The sequence below is a fragment of the Rhinoderma darwinii genome, chromosome 8 (assembly GCF_050947455.1).
Source record: "Rhinoderma darwinii isolate aRhiDar2 chromosome 8, aRhiDar2.hap1, whole genome shotgun sequence".
In the NCBI taxonomy this organism is placed as follows: Eukaryota; Metazoa; Chordata; class Amphibia; order Anura; family Rhinodermatidae; genus Rhinoderma; species Rhinoderma darwinii.
The window spans coordinates 255,353-275,816 of NC_134694.1; the positions used below are offsets into that span (position 1 = coordinate 255,353).

Consider the following 20,464-nt stretch of genomic DNA (forward strand, 5'->3'; position numbering starts at 1 on the left):
GTGGACTGTGCAGGTCCCAGGGTTCTTCTCAGGACTCACCTTGCGTGGACTGTGCACTTCCCTGGGTTCTTCTCGGGACTCTCCTTGCCTGGACTGCGCAGGTCACTGGGTTCTTCTCGGGACTCTCCTTGCGTTGACTGTGCACGTCCCTGGGTTCTTCTCGGGACTCTCCTTGCGTGGACTTGTCAGGTCACTGGGTACTTCTCGGGAATCTCCTTGCGTGGACTGTGCAGGTCCCTGGGTTCTTCTCGGGACTCTCCTTGCGTGGACTTGTCAGGTCACTGGGTACTTCTCTGGACTCTCCTTGCGTGGATTGTGCAGGTCACTGGATTCTTCTCGGGACACTCCTTGCGTGGACTGTGCAGGTCACTGGATTCTTCTCGGGACACTCCTTGCGTGGACTGTGCAGGTCACTGGATTCTTCTCGGGACACTCCTTGCGTGGACTGTGCAGGTCACTGGATTCTTCTCGGGACACTCCTTGCGTGGACTGTGCAGGTCACTGGATTCTTCTCGGGACACTCCTTGCGTGGACTGTGCAGGTCACTGGATTCTTCTCGGGACACTCCTTGCGTGGACTGTGCAGGTCACTGGATTCTTCTCGGGAAACTCCTTGCGTGGACTGTGCAGGTCACTGGATTCTTCTCGGGACACTCCTTGCGTGGACTGTGCAGGTCACTGGGTTCTTCTCGGGACTCTCCTTGCGTGGACTGTGCAGGTCACTGGGTTCTTCTCGGGACTCTCCTTGCGTGGACTGTGCAGGTCACTGGTTTCTTCTCAGGACTCAACTTGCGTGGACTGTGCAGATCACTGGGTTCGTCTCAGGACCTTCCTTGTGTGGACTGTGCAGGTCACTGGGTTCTACTCTGGATTCTCCTTGCGTGGACTGTGCAGGTCCCAGGGTTCTTCTCAGGACTCACCTTGCGTGGACTGTGCACTTCCCTGGGTTCTTCTCGGGACTCTCCTTGCCTGGACTGCGCAGGTCACTGGGTTCTTCTCGGGACTCTCCTTGCGTTGACTGTGCACGTCCCTGGGTTCTTCTCGGGACTCTCCTTGCGTGGACTTGTCAGGTCACTGGGTACTTCTCGGGAATCTCCTTGCGTGGACTGTGCAGGTCCCTGGGTTCTTCTCGGGACTCTCCTTGCGTGGACTTGTCAGGTCACTGGGTACTTCTCTGGACTCTCCTTGCGTGGATTGTGCAGGTCACTGGATTCTTCTCGGGACACTCCTTGCGTGGACTGTGCAGGTCACTGGATTCTTCTCGGGACACTCCTTGCGTGGACTGTGCAGGTCACTGGATTCTTCTCGGGACACTCCTTGCGTGGACTGTGCAGGTCACTGGATTCTTCTCGGGACACTCCTTGCGTGGACTGTGCAGGTCACTGGATTCTTCTCGGGACACTCCTTGCGTGGACTGTGCAGGTCACTGGATTCTTCTCGGGACACTCCTTGCGTGGACTGTGCAGGTCACTGGATTCTTCTCGGGAAACTCCTTGCGTGGACTGTGCAGGTCACTGGATTCTTCTCGGGACACTCCTTGCGTGGACTGTGCAGGTCACTGGGTTCTTCTCGGGACTCTCCTTGCGTGGACTGTGCAGGTCACTGGGTTCTTCTCGGGACTCTCCTTGCGTGGACTGTGCAGGTCACTGGTTTCTTCTCAGGACTCTCCTTGCGTGGTCTGTGCAGGTCCCTGGGTTCTTCTCAGGACTCACCTTGCGTGGATTGTGCAGGTCATTAATTTTATATATTGTGTGGCTCATTCTGTTTTATTGTGATACTTATAGAAGGATTTTACTGTTCTCTCATTACACTAAACCTTGGGCCCTGAGCTCAGATATTAATGGCTGCTGAGAATCACTACCGGCCGCCTGCAGGACATAAATGTGGCTGTTGATTCCATAAATTCCAGGGTGTCACATGATGTCGTCCGCCATAAAGAACTTTATAACTCTTAATGTTTCAGATGTAAAATGTAATTATTCTTCCATTTCTGACACTAATTGCATTTATTTATACTGGAGGGACTAGTAGTTATATCACAGCGACAACCACAAGGGGGCGATGAATACATGTCACCCACCAGAGGCCTCTAACAAGGTGGGAGGGGCTTTTTCATAGAGGTGTGGCTATACTTAGAATGAGGGGCTATATAATATATATCTCTAATGGAGTATTATAAGATAATGGGGGGGGCTTTATATTAGACGTGTAATTATTAATAGAATATGTCTGGTTTTTGAATGAGGAGGATGTGGATATAAATTGTATAGGGGTTATATAGTTATGGTATATTTTATAATCCAATGGGGTCTTGGTTATTAATATATTATGCGTGTATATTGATATAATGGGTGGGGCTTTATAATGGGGTGTGGTTATATATATATATATATAATGGGTGTGGCTTTATAATGGGTGTGGTTATACATATAATAGTTGTGGTTTTATAATGGGGTGTGGTTATACTTATAATGGGTGTGGCTTTATAATGGGGTGTGGTTATACATATAATGGGTGTGGCTTTATAATGGGGTGTGGTTATACATATAATAGTTGTGGCTTTATAATGGGGTGTGGTTATACATATAATGGGTGTGGCTTTATAATGGGGTGTGGTTATACATATAATGGGTGTGGCTTTATAATGGGGTGTGGTTATACATATAATAGTTGTGGCTTTATAATGGGGTGTGGTTATACATATAATGGGTGTGGCTTTATAAGGGGGTGTGGTTATACATATAATGGGTTGGCTTTATAATGGGCGTGGTTATAAAGTGGGCGTGTCTTTATAAACAAGGTTCTCCTGAGCCGTTCTTGTCCAGGCGGCCAAACTTGAATCTTCCTGTCGAGTTGTTTTCTTCTTCCCTGTATCTGGGGCGATAATTTGTAGTAATCACATTGTTAATTAGAAATTTGTAAACTATGGCAGGAAAGGCGTGTGAATATAGGTGAATAATGAGCGCTACCACCGCCGGTCATAAATCGCATTGTCTTCACTCGGCTGCTGAGCTCCCAGTTAGCGCTGATTGTTACAGAGCTCCATAATGGCCCCATTGTTTATCTGTAACGCCAACGTTACGTGTGCCGCTGGTTTGAGCGCGGCCGCTCGTTACTCTAAACAATTCATAGGTGGAGACAATGACCTTTTTTATATTCTGATTTTTTATTGTTTATACGAAATTCAAAACAAAAAGTAAAGCGGAGAGAACATCAGCATATGGCAACGGCCGGGCGAGGCAGAAGAAAATGAAATAGTTCAACGCACGAGGTATTAAGGGTGATCAAACATCCGAGCCCATGTGAAACCACATGAAAACCTCATGAGCGCAATGTGGCCACTGAACATTCAAAGCGACCAACATACGGACACCTAAAGTATAATCAATTTTAGGAGAAGGGAGAAGAAAAAAAAAAGGGGTGTGGGGGCTGAAATGGAGGTATATAAAAGGAGAGGGATCGAACGTTACATACCACATATATAAAGCCACACCCATTATATGCATAACCACACCCCATTATAAAGCCACACCCATTATATGCATAACCACACCCCATTATAAAGTCACACCCATTATATACATAACCACACCCCATTCCAAGGCCACACCCATTCTATGCATAACCACACCCCATTATAAAGCCACACCCGTTATATACATAACCACACCCCATTATAAAGCCACACCCGTTATATACATATCCACACCCCATTATAAAGCCACACCCATGATATGCATAACCACACCCCATTATAAAGCCACACCCGTTATATACATAACCACACCCCATTATAAAGCCACACCCGTTATATACATAACCACACCCCATTATAAAGCCACACCCGTTATATACATATCCACACCCCATTATAAAGCCACACCCGTTAGATACATATCCACACCCCATTATAAAGCCACACTCATTATTTGTATAACCACACCCCATTATAAAGCCACACCCATTATATACATAACCACACCCCATTATAAAGCCACACCCATTATATGCATAACCACATCCCATTATAAAGCAACTCCCCAATGACCTGAACATCTTAATATAACGGTGCTGTCCAGGTATCACATTAATGTCTACTGCAGAAACTGTGCAAACCTGGGGCTGTTCCTGAAGTGGGACCATGGAAGCCGGGTGAGTATAATCTGAGCAGCGCTCTCCCTGCTTTCTGCTGTCAAACACTCCATGCTTTCCAAAGTGTCCATCTCATAACCCCACCCGCTCAGAGGTGGACACGCAGCAGATTTCCAGTATCTGGGACTGACCGTTCCGGCTGCAGTCAGAAAAAGACGACGCAGACCCTTGTTTATCATGGAGAGAGGACCAGGAATCATGAGAGCAAAGCCAACCTGGGAGTAGGGGCAACAGCTATTCCAGCCAAACACGTTCCTCCAAAATGGCTTCAAAATAGGGCAACTCCACCAAATATGGCATATTGCCGATCTCTGCATCCCAACGCCATGTAGATACTGTGGGATGCGCTTTATTGAGGATCTCCGGACAGCGATACCATCTAGTCAAGATTTTAACATTCTTTTCCTGGGCACAACGTGCCATAGACATCTTATCAGACCATTCTGCCTCAGACAAACATTCACCTGATTCCCCCTCCGATGATCGTACATAAGCCAGCGGCGGGTCAGGCAAGCCCCTAAAAGAAGACTATCAAGAGTGGGAATGATTGCAGGAGAATTGTTTAGAAAGGCGTCAAACTACAAGCGGGAAACCCCTCCGGCCATGTAGCGTGTCGGGAGAGGTGAAGCTGCGCGTAGTCAGACCAGCTCAGCCACCTATCAGGATGAGTCTCCCTCCATTTGGCTTGAGAAGGGAGGCGAGAGAACTCCGTCATCACCTGGACCAGTCTTGTGTTGTCCATCCCATCCCAAAAAGTGTTCCCTGTGTGACGTCCGGGGGGAAGCAGGGAGACAATTATCTTTGTTAGAGAAGGAAAACTCGGGAAGACGATTGGTCTTGTTACTGCACGTCCCCAGCTCGAGAGAAATTCGGGTGTAAAATATCTGTGTGAGCAGTTTTTGGGGCGCTTTGTGTTTACCAGTGATACATGTTGTCGGATGCCGCATCTTGCACCATCCGCTCCCTTCTCTTCTACGTATGCTTCATACAAGCTCCACCCCCTTGTGTCACATGTCGTAGTTACAAGTGGCCTTTTATTTGAAAACTAGTAGAACCAATCAAATCGTTTGTTTCTAACCCACACTACAAATGTGACAGCGGGTGCTTAACTTTATGAATCCACAGACTTGCAAGTTAGAGTCTGGGAAGGTTGGGTGACCGGCTACGGAATTACCTAAAGCTCTATCACCCCAATGTCAAATCTGTTCCAGGTCACTTCACCTATCTTGTGCCATGTTTAGTACAGCTGTATTCTTATGTGGCAGAGGAACTTTTAGGCTCCCTTGGGCACTAGGGCCAGGTGTGCCTGCAACCTCTGCAAACTCTATAGCTACTCACTTGGTGACAGGCCATGTGGGAGCGGCATTAGTGGTAATATTGTTGTGAGCCAGCTTTTCAATAGGCAGATATATCTAAGAACAGCTGGGTAAAAAAAATTGCAGCATGGTAGGCACTCTACTGTACAGCAGATAATACAATCCTGTGCAGCATGAAGAGGCAGTCTACTATACATCAGATTATACAAGTCTGTGCAGCATGGAAAGGCAGTCTATTGTACAGCAGATAATACAATCCTGTGCAGCATGAAGAGGCAGTCTATTGTATAGCAGATAATACAATCCTGTGCAGCATGAAGAGGCAGTCTGCAGTACATCAGGCAATACAAGTCAAAAGAAAAGAGAACGAAGCAGAACTCAAGAAAAACTTGGCTTGAAAAAGCCTTCATAGTGAAGGTGAAACATTGTAGTGGATGCTGGATAAATAAACCCTAGTTTTTTTTGGAGCGCTGCTTCGTTCTCTTTTCTTTGGATATACGTTTGTACAGGGGGAGGTCACTCCTTGTTTGAAAGCTGAGCACCAGCCTTAACAGGCAATGATTCACAGTGCTGCTCCTATCCTTGATTAGGCAATATAAGTCTATGTAGCATGAAGAGGCACTCTACTGTATATCAGAAAATACAAAACAAGTTTTTGCAGCATAGGGAGGCAGTCTACTATATAGCAGATAATACAGCCTTGTTGCGCATGGAGAGGCAGTCTTCTGTACAGACAGTATTACAGGTCATTTCAGCATGGAGAGGCAGACAACTGTATAGCTGATAATACAAGTCTGTGCAGCATGGAGAGGCAGTCTACTATACATCAGATAATACAAGTCTGCAGTATGGAGAGGCGGTCTACTGTACACCAGATAATACAAGTCTGTGCAGCATGGAGAGGCAGTCTACTATACATCAGATAATACAAGTCTGCAGTATGGAGAGGCGGTCTACTGTACATCAGATAATACAAGTCTGCAGCATGGAGAGGCAGTCTACTGTACATCAGATAATACAAGTCTGTGCAGCATGGAGAGGCAGTCTACTGGACATCAGATAATACAAGTCTGCAGCATGGAGAGGCAGTCTACTGTACATCAGATAATACAAGTCTGTAGTATGGAGAGAAAGTCTACTATACATCAGATAATACAAGTCTGTACAGCATAGAGAGACAGTCTCTTGTACATCAGATAGTACAAGTCTCTGCAGCATGGAGAGGCAGTCTACTATACATCAGATAATACAAGTCTGCTGTATGGAGAGGCAGTCTACTGTACATCAGATAATACAAGTCTGCGCAGTATGGAGAGGCAGTCTACTGTACATCAGATAATACAAGTCTGTGCAGCATGAAGAGGCAGTCTACTGTACATCAGATAATAATGGTCTGTGCAGTATGGAGAGGCAGTCTACTATACATCAGATAATACAAGTCTGTGCAGCATGAAGAGGCAGTCTACTATAAATCAGATAATACAAGTCTGTGCAGCATGAAGAGGCAGTCTACTATAAATCAGATAATACAAGTCTGTGCAGCATGAAGAGGCAGTCTACTATAAATCAGATAATACAAGTCTGTGCAGCATGAAGAGGCAGTCTACTATAAATCAGATAATACAAGTCTGTGCAGCATGAAGAGGCAGTCTACTATACATCGGATAATACAAGTCTGCGCAGCATGAAGAGCAAGTCTACTGTACATCAGATAATACAAGTCTGTGCAGCATGGAGAGGCAGTCTACTGTACATCAGATAATACAAGTCTGTGCAGCATGGAGAGGCAGTCTACTATACATCAGATAATACAAGTCTGTGCAGCATGGAGAGGCAGTCTACTGTACATCAGATAATACAAGTCTGTGCAGCATGGAGAGGTAGTCTACTATACATCAGATAATACAAGTCTGTGCAGCATGGAGAGGCAGTCTACTGTACATCAGATAATACAAGTCTGTGCAGTATGGAGAGGTAGTCTACTGTACATCAGATAATACAAGTCTGTGCAGCATGGAGAGGCAGTCTACTATACATCAGATAATACAAGTCTGTGCAGCATGGAGAGGCAGTCTACTATACATCAGATAATACAAGTCTGTGCAGCATGGAGAGGCAGTCTACGGTACATCAGATAATACAAGTCTCTGCACCTATTCTCCCGTCATTCACTTCCTAACCTGTAATGGCTGATAAGTGAGGGCATTGTATTGACCGGTCACTGTCTCTTTACTTCCTCGGCACTGCACACGTGTTGGATGAAGACTACATTGCTGACATCTGCTGCATCCTCTGTCACAGTCATTATTTGGATTTTTGGGGTGCTGTGGGATTGTGCTGCCATTCTCCCGGCTCAGCTGCACAGAGTGGGTCAGTGACTGGGATGTTATCTCGTCGGTCTGACAGCATTTGAGTTTGAGCTGATGGTTGCCATGGTAACAGGTATAGGGAGGTCTCGCGCTTGCGTCGCTCGTTGGCCTCTTGGAGCAGATGTGAGATGGAATCCTCGATGGTCTGACTACAATCTGCAGCTCGCCCTCCGGCTGTGAGCGAAGGCGACTCAGGTGCTCGCGGTACGATGCACCATCTATAACTCTGCTCATTAATGGCGCACGCTCCGTATCTGCTGTCATTCTAATTTGGTGGTTTTTTTCTCGCCCTGCAGGGGTTCCTCAGCCGACGGCTCAAAGGCTCCATCAAACGGACAAAAAGCCAGCCCAAGCTCGATCGTAACAGCAGCTTCCGGCACATCATTCCTGGCTTCAGGAGCGTGGACAATGACCGGTAAGGAATCCGCCGCGATGATGGTGGCGTCTGTGTTACTACATGGCTGTGCAATGATGGGGATGATGGTCGTGTCAGGGACAGTAGTCTGAGGAAGTCGCCGTTATCTCTGGTCATAATCTCGTAGGTTGAGATATAAAGAGGTGGCGGAGGCTTCGGGGGGAGACGATATCCGGGGACAGTGGACATAATAACGCTACGTCCCCGGGAAAACTTCCTGAAGTCAGACCCAGCAGCATCGGGAGCCGACGTCATCGCGTGCGCAGTTTAACGCTTCCATCCATCGGGGGTTAATGTCTTGTAGCAAATCCCTCACATTCATTATAATATTACATTGTTGCTGCGTCGTTACCATTGTAGTCGGGATCAATGATTTCTGCCATTAAAGAGTTAACTATATGATTGTATATAGTAGTGATCGGTCGTCTGACCACCTGTGTGTATATATCGCTCTACCTCTGTGTATATACTGTATATATCGCTCTACCTCTGTATATACTGTATATATCGCTCTACCTCTGTGTATATACTGTATATATCGCTCTACCTCTGTGTATATACTGTATATATCGCTCTACCTCTGTATATATACTGTATATATCGCTCTACCTCTGTGTATATATACTGTATATATCGCTCTACCTCTGTGTATACTGTATATATCGCTCTACCTCTGTATATATACTGTATATACCGCTCTACCTCTGTGTATATACTGTATATATCGCTCTACCTCTGTGTATATACTGTATATATCGCTCTACCTCTGTATATACTGTATATATCGCTCTACCTCTGTGTATATACTGTATATATCGCTCTACCTCTGTGTATATACTGTATATATCGCTCTACCTCTGTATATATACTGTATATATCGCTCTACCTCTGTGTATATACTGTATATATCGCTCTACCTCTGTATATATACTGTATATATCGCTCTACCTCTGTATATACTGTATATATCGCTCTACCTCTGTGTATATACTGTATATATCGCTCTACCTCTGTGTATATACTGTATATATCGCTCTACCTCTGTATATATACTGTATATATCGCTCTACCTCTGTGTATATACTGTATATATCGCTCTACCTCTGTGTGTATACTGTATATATCGCTCTACCTCTGTGTATATACTGTATATATCGCTCTACCTCTGTGTATATACTGTATATATCGCTCTACCTCTGTGTATATACTGTATATATCGCTCTACCTCTGTGTATACTGTATATATCGCTCTACCTCTGTGTGTATATACTGTATATATCGCTCTACCTCTGTGTATATACTGTATATATCGCTCTACCTCTGTATATATACTGTATATATCGCTCTACCTCTGTATATACTGTATATATCGCTCTACCTCTGTGTATATACTGTATATATCGCTCTACCTCTGTGTATATACTGTATATATCGCTCTACCTCTGTATATATACTGTATATATCGCTCTACCTCTGTGTGTATACTGTATATATCGCTCTACCTCTGTGTATATACTGTATATATCGCTCTACCTCTGTGTATATACTGTATATATCGCTCTACCTCTGTGTATATACTGTATATATCGCTCTACCTCTGTGTATACTGTATATATCGCTCTACCTCTGTGTATATACTGTATATATCGCTCTACCTCTGTGTATATACTGTATATATCGCTCTACCTCTGTGTATATACTGTATATATCGCTCTACCTCTGTGTATATACTGTATATATCGCTCTACCTCTGTGTATACTGTATATATCGCTCTACCTCTGTGTATATACTGTATATATCGCTCTACCTGTGTGTATATACTGTATATATCGCTCTACCTCTGTGTATATATACTGTATATATCGCTCTACCTCCGTGTATATACTGTATATATCGCTCTACCTCTGTGTATATATACTGTATATATCGCTCTACCTCTGTGTATATACTGTATATATCGCTCTACCTCTGTGTATATACTGTATATATCGCTCTACCTCTGTATATACTGTATATATCGCTCTACCTCTGTGTATATACTGTATATATCGCTCTACCTCTGTGTATATACTGTATATATCGCTCTACCTCTGTATATATACTGTATATATCGCTCTACCTCTGTATATACTGTATATATCGCTCTACCTCTGTGTATATACTGTATATATCGCTCTACCTCTGTGTATATACTGTATATATCGCTCTACCTCTGTATATATACTGTATATATCGCTCTACCTCTGTGTGTATACTGTATATATCGCTCTACCTCTGTGTATATACTGTATATATCGCTCTACCTCTGTGTATATACTGTATATATCGCTCTACCTCTGTGTATATACTGTATATATCGCTCTACCTCTGTGTATACTGTATATATCGCTCTACCTCTGTGTATATACTGTATATATCGCTCTACCTCTGTGTATATACTGTATATATCGCTCTACCTCTGTATATACTGTATATATCGCTCTACCTCTGTATATACTGTATATATCGCTCTACCTCTGTGTATATACTGTATATATGGCTCTACCTCTGTGTATATACTGTATATATCGCTCTACCTCTGTGTATATACTGTATATATCGCTCTACCTCTGTGTATACTGTATATATCGCTCTACCTCTGTGTATACTGTATATATCGCTCTCTACCTCCGTGTATATACTGTATATATCGCTCTACCTCTGTGTATACACTGTATATATCGCTCTACCTCTGTGTGTATATACTGTATATATCGCTCTACCTCTGTGTATATACTGTATATATCGCTCTACCTCTGTGTATATACTGTATATATCGCTCTACCTCTGTGTATATACTGTATATATCGCTCTACCTCTGTGTATATACTGTATATATCGCTCTACCTCTGTGTGTATATACTGTATATATGGCTCTACCTCTGTGTGTATATACTGTATATATCGCTCTACCTCTGTGTATATACTGTATATATCGCTCTACCTCTGTGTATATATACTGTATATATCGCTCTACCTCTGTGTATATACTGTATATATCGCTCTACCTCTGTGTATATACTGTATATATCGCTCTACCTCTGTGTATATACTGTATATATCGCTCTACCTCTGTGTATATATACTGTATATATCGCTCTACCTCTGTGTATATACTGTATATATCGCTCTACCTGTGTATATACTGTATATATCGCTCTACCTCTGTATATACTGTATATATCGCTCTACCTCTGTATATATACTGTATATATCGCTCTACCTCTGTATATACTGTATATATCGCTCTACCTCTGTGTATATACTGTATATATCGCTCTACCTCTGTGTATATACTGTATATATCGCTCTACCTCTGTGTATATACTGTATATATCGCTCTACCTCTGTATATATACTGTATATATCGCTCTACCTCTGTATATACTGTATATATCGCTCTACCTCTGTGTATATACTGTATATATCGCTCTACCTCTGTGTGTATATACTGTATATATCGCTCTACCTCTGTGTATATACTGTATATATCGCTCTACCTCTGTGTATATACTGTATATATCGCTCTACCTCTGTGTATATACTGTATATATCGCTCTACCTCTGTGTATATACTGTATATATCGCTCTACCTCTGTATATACTGTATATATCGCTCTACCTCTGTGTATATACTGTATATATCGCTCTACCTCTGTGTATATACTGTATATATCGCTCTACCTCTGTGTATATACTGTATATATCGCTCTACCTCTGTATATATACTGTATATATCGCTCTACCTCTGTATATACTGTATATATCGCTCTACCTCTGTGTATATACTGTATATATCGCTCTACCTCTGTGTGTATATACTGTATATATCGCTCTACCTCTGTGTATATACTGTATATATCGCTCTACCTCTGTATATATACTGTATATATCGCTCTACCTCTGTATATACTGTATATATCGCTCTACCTCTGTGTATATATACTGTATATATCGCTCTACCTCTGTGTATATACTGTATATATCGCTCTACCTCTGTGTATATACTGTATATATCGCTCTACCTCTGTGTATATACTGTATATATCGCTCTACCTCCGTGTATACTGTATATATCGCTCTACCTCTGTGTATATACTGTATATATCGCTCTACCTCTGTGTATATACTGTATATATCGCTCTACCTCTGTATATACTGTATATATCGCTCTACCTCTGTGTATATATACTGTATATATCGCTCTACCTCTGTGTATATACTGTATATATCGCTCTACCTCTGTGTATATACTGTATATATCGCTCTACCTCTGTGTATATATACTGTATATATCGCTCTACCTCTGTGTATATACTGTATATATCGCTCTACCTGTGTATATACTGTATATATCGCTCTACCTCTGTATATACTGTATATATCGCTCTACCTCTGTGTATACTGTATATATCGCTCTACCTCTGTGTATATACTGTATATATCGCTCTACCTCTGTGTATATACTGTATATATCGCTCTACCTCTGTGTATATACTGTATATATCGCTCTACCTCTGTGTATATACTGTATATATCGCTCTACCTCCGTGTATATACTGTATATATCGCTCTACCTCTGTGTATACTGTATATATCGCTCTACCTCTGTGTATATATACTGTATATATCGCTCTACCTCTGTGTATATACTGTATATATCGCTCTACCTCTGTGTATATACTGTATATATGGCTCTACCTCTGTGTATATATACTGTATATATCGCTCTACCTCTGTGTATATACTGTATATATCGCTCTACCTGTGTATATACTGTATATATCGCTCTACCTCTGTATATACTGTATATATCGCTCTACCTCTGTATATATACTGTATATATCGCTCTACCTCTGTATATACTGTATATATCGCTCTACCTCTGTATATACTGTATATATCGCTCTACCTCTGTATATATACTGTATATATCGCTCTACCTCTGTGTATATACTGTATATATCGCTCTACCTCTGTGTATATACTGTATATATCGCTCTACCTCTGTGTATATACTGTATATATCGCTCTACCTCTGTGTATACTGTATATATCGCTCTACCTCTGTGTATATACTGTATATATCGCTCTACTTCTGTGTATACACTGTATATATCGCTCTACCTCTGTGTATATATACTGTATATATCGCTCTACCTCTGTATATATACTGTATATATCGCTCTACCTCTGTATATATACTGTATATATCGCTCTACCTCTGTGTATACTGTATATATCGCTCTACCTCTGTGTATATACTGTATATATCGCTCTACCTCTGTGTATATACTGTATATATCGCTCTACCTCTGTGTATATATACTGTATATATCGCTCTACCTCTGTGTATATACTGTATATATCGCTCTACCTGTGTATATACTGTATATATCGCTCTACCTCTGTATATACTGTATATATCGCTCTACCTCTGTATATATACTGTATATATCGCTCTACCTCTGTATATACTGTATATATCGCTCTACCTCTGTGTATATACTGTATATATCGCTCTACCTCTGTATATACTGTATATATCGCTCTACCTCTGTGTATATACTGTATATATCGCTCTACCTCTGTATATATACTGTATATATCGCTCTACCTCTGTGTATATACTGTATATATCGCTCTACCTCTGTGTATATACTGTATATATCGCTCTACCTCTGTGTATATACTGTATATATCGCTCTACCTCTGTATATACTGTATATATCGCTCTACCTCTGTATATATACTGTATATATCGCTCTACCTCTGTATATACTGTATATATCGCTCTACCTCTGTGTATATACTGTATATATCGCTCTACCTCTGTATATACTGTATATATCGCTCTACCTCTGTGTGTATACTGTATATATCGCTCTACCTCTGTATATACTGTATATATCGCTCTACCTCTGTATATATACTGTATATATCGCTCTACCTCTGTATATATACTGTATATATCGCTCTACCTCTGTATATACTGTATATATCGCTCTACCTCTGTATATATATACTGTATATATCGCTCTACCTCTGTGTATATACTGTATATATGGCTCTACCTCTGTGTATATATACTGTATATATCGCTCTACCTCTGTGTATATACTGTATATATCGCTCTACCTCTGTATATACTGTATATATCGCTCTACCTCTGTGTATATACTGTATATATCGCTCTACCTCTGTGTATATACTGTATATATCGCTCTACCTCTGTGTATATACTGTATATATCGCTCTACCTCTGTGTATATATACTGTATATATCGCTCTACCTCTGTGTATATACTGTATATATCGCTCTACCTGTGTATATACTGTATATATCGCTCTACCTCTGTATATATACTGTATATATCGCTCTACCTCTGTATATACTGTATATATCGCTCTACCTCTGTATATATACTGTATATATCGCTCTACCTCTGTGTATATACTGTATATATCGCTCTACCTCTGTATATACTGTATATATCGCTCTACCTCTGTATATATACTGTATATATCGCTCTACCTCTGTATATACTGTATATATCGCTCTACCTCTGTGTATATATACTGTATATATCGCTCTACCTCTGTGTATATACTGTATATATCGCTCTACCTCTGTGTATATACTGTATATATCGCTCTACCTCTGTGTATATACTGTATATATCGCTCTACTTCTGTGTATACACTGTATATATCGCTCTACCTCTGTGTATATATACTGTATATATCGCTCTACCTCTGTATATATACTGTATATATCGCTCTACCTCTGTATATATACTGTATATATCGCTCTACCTCTGTGTATACTGTATATATCGCTCTACCTCTGTGTATATACTGTATATATCGCTCTACCTCTGTGTATATACTGTATATATCGCTCTACCTCTGTGTATATATACTGTATATATCGCTCTACCTCTGTGTATATACTGTATATATCGCTCTACCTGTGTATATACTGTATATATCGCTCTACCTCTGTATATACTGTATATATCGCTCTACCTCTGTGTATATACTGTATATATCGCTCTACCTCTGTGTATATACTGTATATATCGCTCTACCTCTGTGTGTATACTGTATATATCGCTCTACCTGTGTGTATATACTGTATATATCGCTCTACCTCCGTGTATATACTGTATATACCGCTCTACCTCTGTGTATATACTGTATATATCGCTCTACCTCTGTATATATACTGTATATATCGCTCTACCTCTGTATATACTGTATATATCGCTCTACCTCTGTGTATATACTGTATATATCGCTCTACCTCTGTATATATATACTGTATATATCGCTCTACCTCTGTGTATATACTGTATATACCGCTCTACCTCTGTGTATATACTGTATATATGGCTCTACCTCTGTATATATACTGTATATATCGCTCTACCTCTGTGTATATACTGTATATATCGCTCTACCTCTGTGTATATACTGTATATATGGCTCTACCTCTGTATATATACTGTATATATCGCTCTACCTCTGTGTATATACTGTATATACCGCTCTACCTCTGTGTATATACTGTATATATCGCTCTACCTCTGTGTATATACTGTATATATCGCTCTACCTCTGTGTATATACTGTATATATCGCTCTACCTCTGTGTATATACTGTATATATCGCTCTACCTCTGTGTATATATACTGTATATATCGCTCTACCTCTGTGTATATACTGTATATATCGCTCTACCTCTGTATATATACTGTATATATCGCTCTACCTCTGTATATACTGTATATATCGCTCTACCTCTGTATATATACTGTATATATCGCTCTACCTCTGTGTATATACTGTATATATCGCTCTACCTCTGTATATACTGTATATATCGCTCTACCTCTGTGTGTATATACTGTATATATCGCTCTACCTCTGTGTATATACTGTATATATCGCTCTACCTGTGTGTATATACTGTATATATCGCTCTACCTATGTGTATATACTGTATATATCGCTCTACCTCTGTGTATATACTGTACATATGGCTCTACCTCTGTGTATACTGTATATATCGCTCTACCTCTGTGTATATACTGTATATATCGCTCTACCTCTGTGTATATATACTGTATATATCGCTCTACCTCTGTGTATATACTGTATATATCGCTCTACCTCTGTGTATATATACTGTATATATCGCTCTACCTCTGTGTATATACTGTATATATCGCTCTACCTCTGTGTATATACTGTATATATCGCTCTACCTCTGTGTATATACTGTATATATCGCTCTACCTCTGTATATACTGTATATATCGCTCTACCTCTGTGTGTATATACTGTATATATCGCTCTACCTCTGTGTATATACTGTATATATCGCTCTACCTCTGTGTATATACTGTATATATCGCTCTACCTGTGTGTATATACTGTATATATCGCTCTACCTGTGTGTATATACTGTATATATCGCTCTACCTCTGTATATATACTGTATATACCGCTCTACCTCTGTGTGTATACTGTATATATCGCTCTACCTCTGTGTATATACTGTATATATCGCTCTACCTGTGTGTATATACTGTATATATCGCTCTACCTGTGTGTATATACTGTATATATCGCTCTACCTCTGTATATATACTGTATATACCGCTCTACCTCTGTGTATATACTGTATATATCGCTCTACCTCTGTGTATACTGTATATATCGCTCTACGTCTGTGTATATACTGTATATATCGCTCTACCTCTGTATATATACTGTATATATCGCTCTACCTCTGTGTATATACTGTATATATCGCTCTACCTCTGTGTATATACTGTATATATCGCTCTACCTCTGTGTATATATACTGTATATATCGCTCTACCTCTGTATATATACTGTATATACCGCTCTACCTCTGTGTGTATACTGTATATATCGCTCTACCTCTGTGTATATACTGTATATATCGCTCTACCTGTGTGTATATACTGTATATATCGCTCTACCTCTGTGTATATACTGTATATATCGCTCTACCTCTGTATATATACTGTATATATCGCTCTACCTCTGTGTATATACTGTATATATCGCTCTACCTCTGTGTATATACTGTATATATCGCTCTACCTCTGTGTATACTGTATATATCGCTCTACCTCTGTGTATATACTGTATATATCGCTCTACCTCTGTATATACTGTATATATCGCTCTACCTCTGTGTATATACTGTATATATCGCTCTACCTCTGTGTGTATACTGTATATATCGCTCTACCTCTGTGTATATACTGTATATATGGCTCTACCTCTGTGTATATACTGTATATATCGCTCTACCTCTGTGTATATACTGTATATATCGCTCTACCTCTGTGTATATACTGTATATATCGCTCTACCTCTGTGTATATACTGTATATATCGCTCTACCTCTGTGTATATACTGTATATATCGCTCTACCTCTGTGTATATATACTGTATATATCGCTCTACCTCTGTGTATATACTGTATATATCGCTCTACCTCTGTATATACTGTATATATCGCTCTACCTCTGTGTATACTGTATATATCGCTCTACCTCTGTGTATATACTGTATATATCGCTCTACCTCTGTGTATATACTGTATATATCGCTCTACCTCTGTGTATATATACTGTATATATCGCTCTACCTCTGTGTATATACTGTATATATCGCTCTACCTCTGTGTATATACTGTATATATCGCTCTACCTCTGTGTATATACTGTATATATCGCTCTACCTCTGTGTATATACTGTATATATCGCTCTACCTCTGTGTATATATACTGTATATATCGCTCTACCTCTGTGTGTATACTGTATATATCGCTCTACCTCTGTGTATATACTGTATATATCGCTCTACCTCTGTATATATACTGTATATATCGCTCTACCTCTGTGTATATACTGTATATATCGCTCTACCTCTGTGTATATATACTGTATATATCGCTCTACCTCTGTATATATACTGTATATATCGCTCTACCTCTGTGTATATACTGTATATATCGCTCTACCTCTGTGTATATACTGTATATATCGCTCTACCTCTGTATATATACTGTATATATCGCTCTACCTCTGTATATACTGTATATATCGCTCTACCTCTGTGTATATACTGTATATATCGCTCTACCTCTGTATATACTGTATATATCGCTCTACCTCTGTGTATATACTGTATATATCGCTCTACCTCTGTGTATATACTGTATATATCGCTCTACCTCTGTATATATACTGTATATATCGCTCTACCTCTGTGTATACTGTATATATCGCTCTACCTCTGTATATACTGTATATATCGCTCTACCTCTGTGTATATACTGTATATATCGCTCTACCTCTGTATATATACTGTATATATCGCTCTACCTCTGTGTATATACTGTATATATCGCTCTACCTCTGTATATACTGTATATATCGCTCTACCTCTGTGTATATACTGTATATATCGCTCTACGTCTGTGTATATACTGTATATATCGCTCTACCTCTGTGTATATACTGTATATATCGCTCTACCTCCGTGTATATACTGTATATATCGCTCTACCTCTGTGTATATACTGTATATATCGCTCTACCTCTGTATATACTGTATATATCGCTCTACCTCTGTATATACTGTATATATCGCTCTACCTCTGTGTATACTGTATATATCGCTCTACCTCTGTGTATATACTGTATATATCGCTCTACCTCTGTGTATATACTGTATATATCGCTCTACCTCTGTGTATACTGTATATATCGCTCTACCTCTGTGTATATACTGTATATATTGCTCTACCTCTGTGTATATACTGTATATATCGCTCTACCTCTGTGTATATACTGTATATATCGCTCTACCTCTGTGTATATACTGTATATATCGCTCTACCTCTGTGTATATACTGTATATATCGCTCTACCTCTGTATATATACTGTATATATCGCTCTACCTCTGTGTATATATACTGTATATATCGCTCTACCTCTGTGTATATACTGTATATATCGCTCTACCTCTGTATATATACTGTATATATCGCTCTACCTCTGTGTATATACTGTATATATCGCTCTACCTCTGTGTATACTGTATATATCGCTCTACCTCTGTATATACTGTATATATCGCTCTACCTCTGTGTATATACTGTATATATCGCTCTACCTCTGTGTATATACTGTATATATCGCTCTACCTCTGTGTATATATACTGTATATATCGCTCTACCTCTGTGTATATACTGTATATATCGCTCTACCTCTGTGTATATACTGTATATATCGCTCTACCTCTGTGTATATATACTGTATATATCGCTCTACCTCTGTGTATATATACTGTATATATCGCTCTACCTCTGTGTATATACTGTATATATCGCTCTACCTCTGTGTATATACTGTATATATCGCTCTACCTCTGTGTATATACTGTATATATCGCTCTACCTCTGTGTATATATACTGTATATATCGCTCTACCTCTGTGTATATATACTGTATATATCGCTCTACCTCTGTGTATATACTGTATATATCGCTCTACCTCTGTGTATATACTGTATATATCGCTCTACCTCTGTGTATATACTGTATATATCGCTCTACCTGTGTATATACTGTATATATCGCTCTACCTCTGTGTATATACTGTATATATCGCTCTACCTGTGTATATACTGGATATATCGCTCTACCTCTGTGTATATACTGTATATATCGCTCTACCTGTGTATATATACTGTATATATCGCTCTACCTCTGTGTATATACTGTATATATCGCTCTACCTCTGTGTATATACTGTATATATCGCTCTACCTCTGTGTATATACTGTATATATCGCTCTACCTCTGTGTATATACTGTATATATGGCTCTACCTCTGTGTATATATACTGTATATATCGCTCTACCTCTGTGTGTATATACTGTATATATCGCTCTACCTCTGTATATACTGTATATATCGCTCTACCTCTGTGTATATACTGTATATATCGCTCTACCTCTGTGTATATATACTGTATATATCGCTCTACCTCTGTGTATATACTGTATATATCGCTCTACCTCTGTATATATACTGTATATATAGCTCTACCTCTGT

At 40.0% G+C, this 20,464-nt stretch overlaps 1 protein-coding gene across 1 annotated transcript in view; it reads left to right on the forward strand.

Annotated features, from left to right (window-relative positions):
• Positions 1-7,944: 7,944 nt before the first annotated feature.
• DAB2IP (DAB2 interacting protein) overlaps positions 7,945-20,464 on the forward strand; it is a gene marked incomplete at its 3' end in the record, with an annotated part of 186,045 nt that continues 173,525 nt past the window's right edge. Inside the window, exons 1-2 of the mRNA XM_075834536.1 lie at positions 7,945-8,040; positions 8,133-8,251. The remainder of the gene's footprint in view (positions 8,041-8,132; positions 8,252-20,464) is intronic.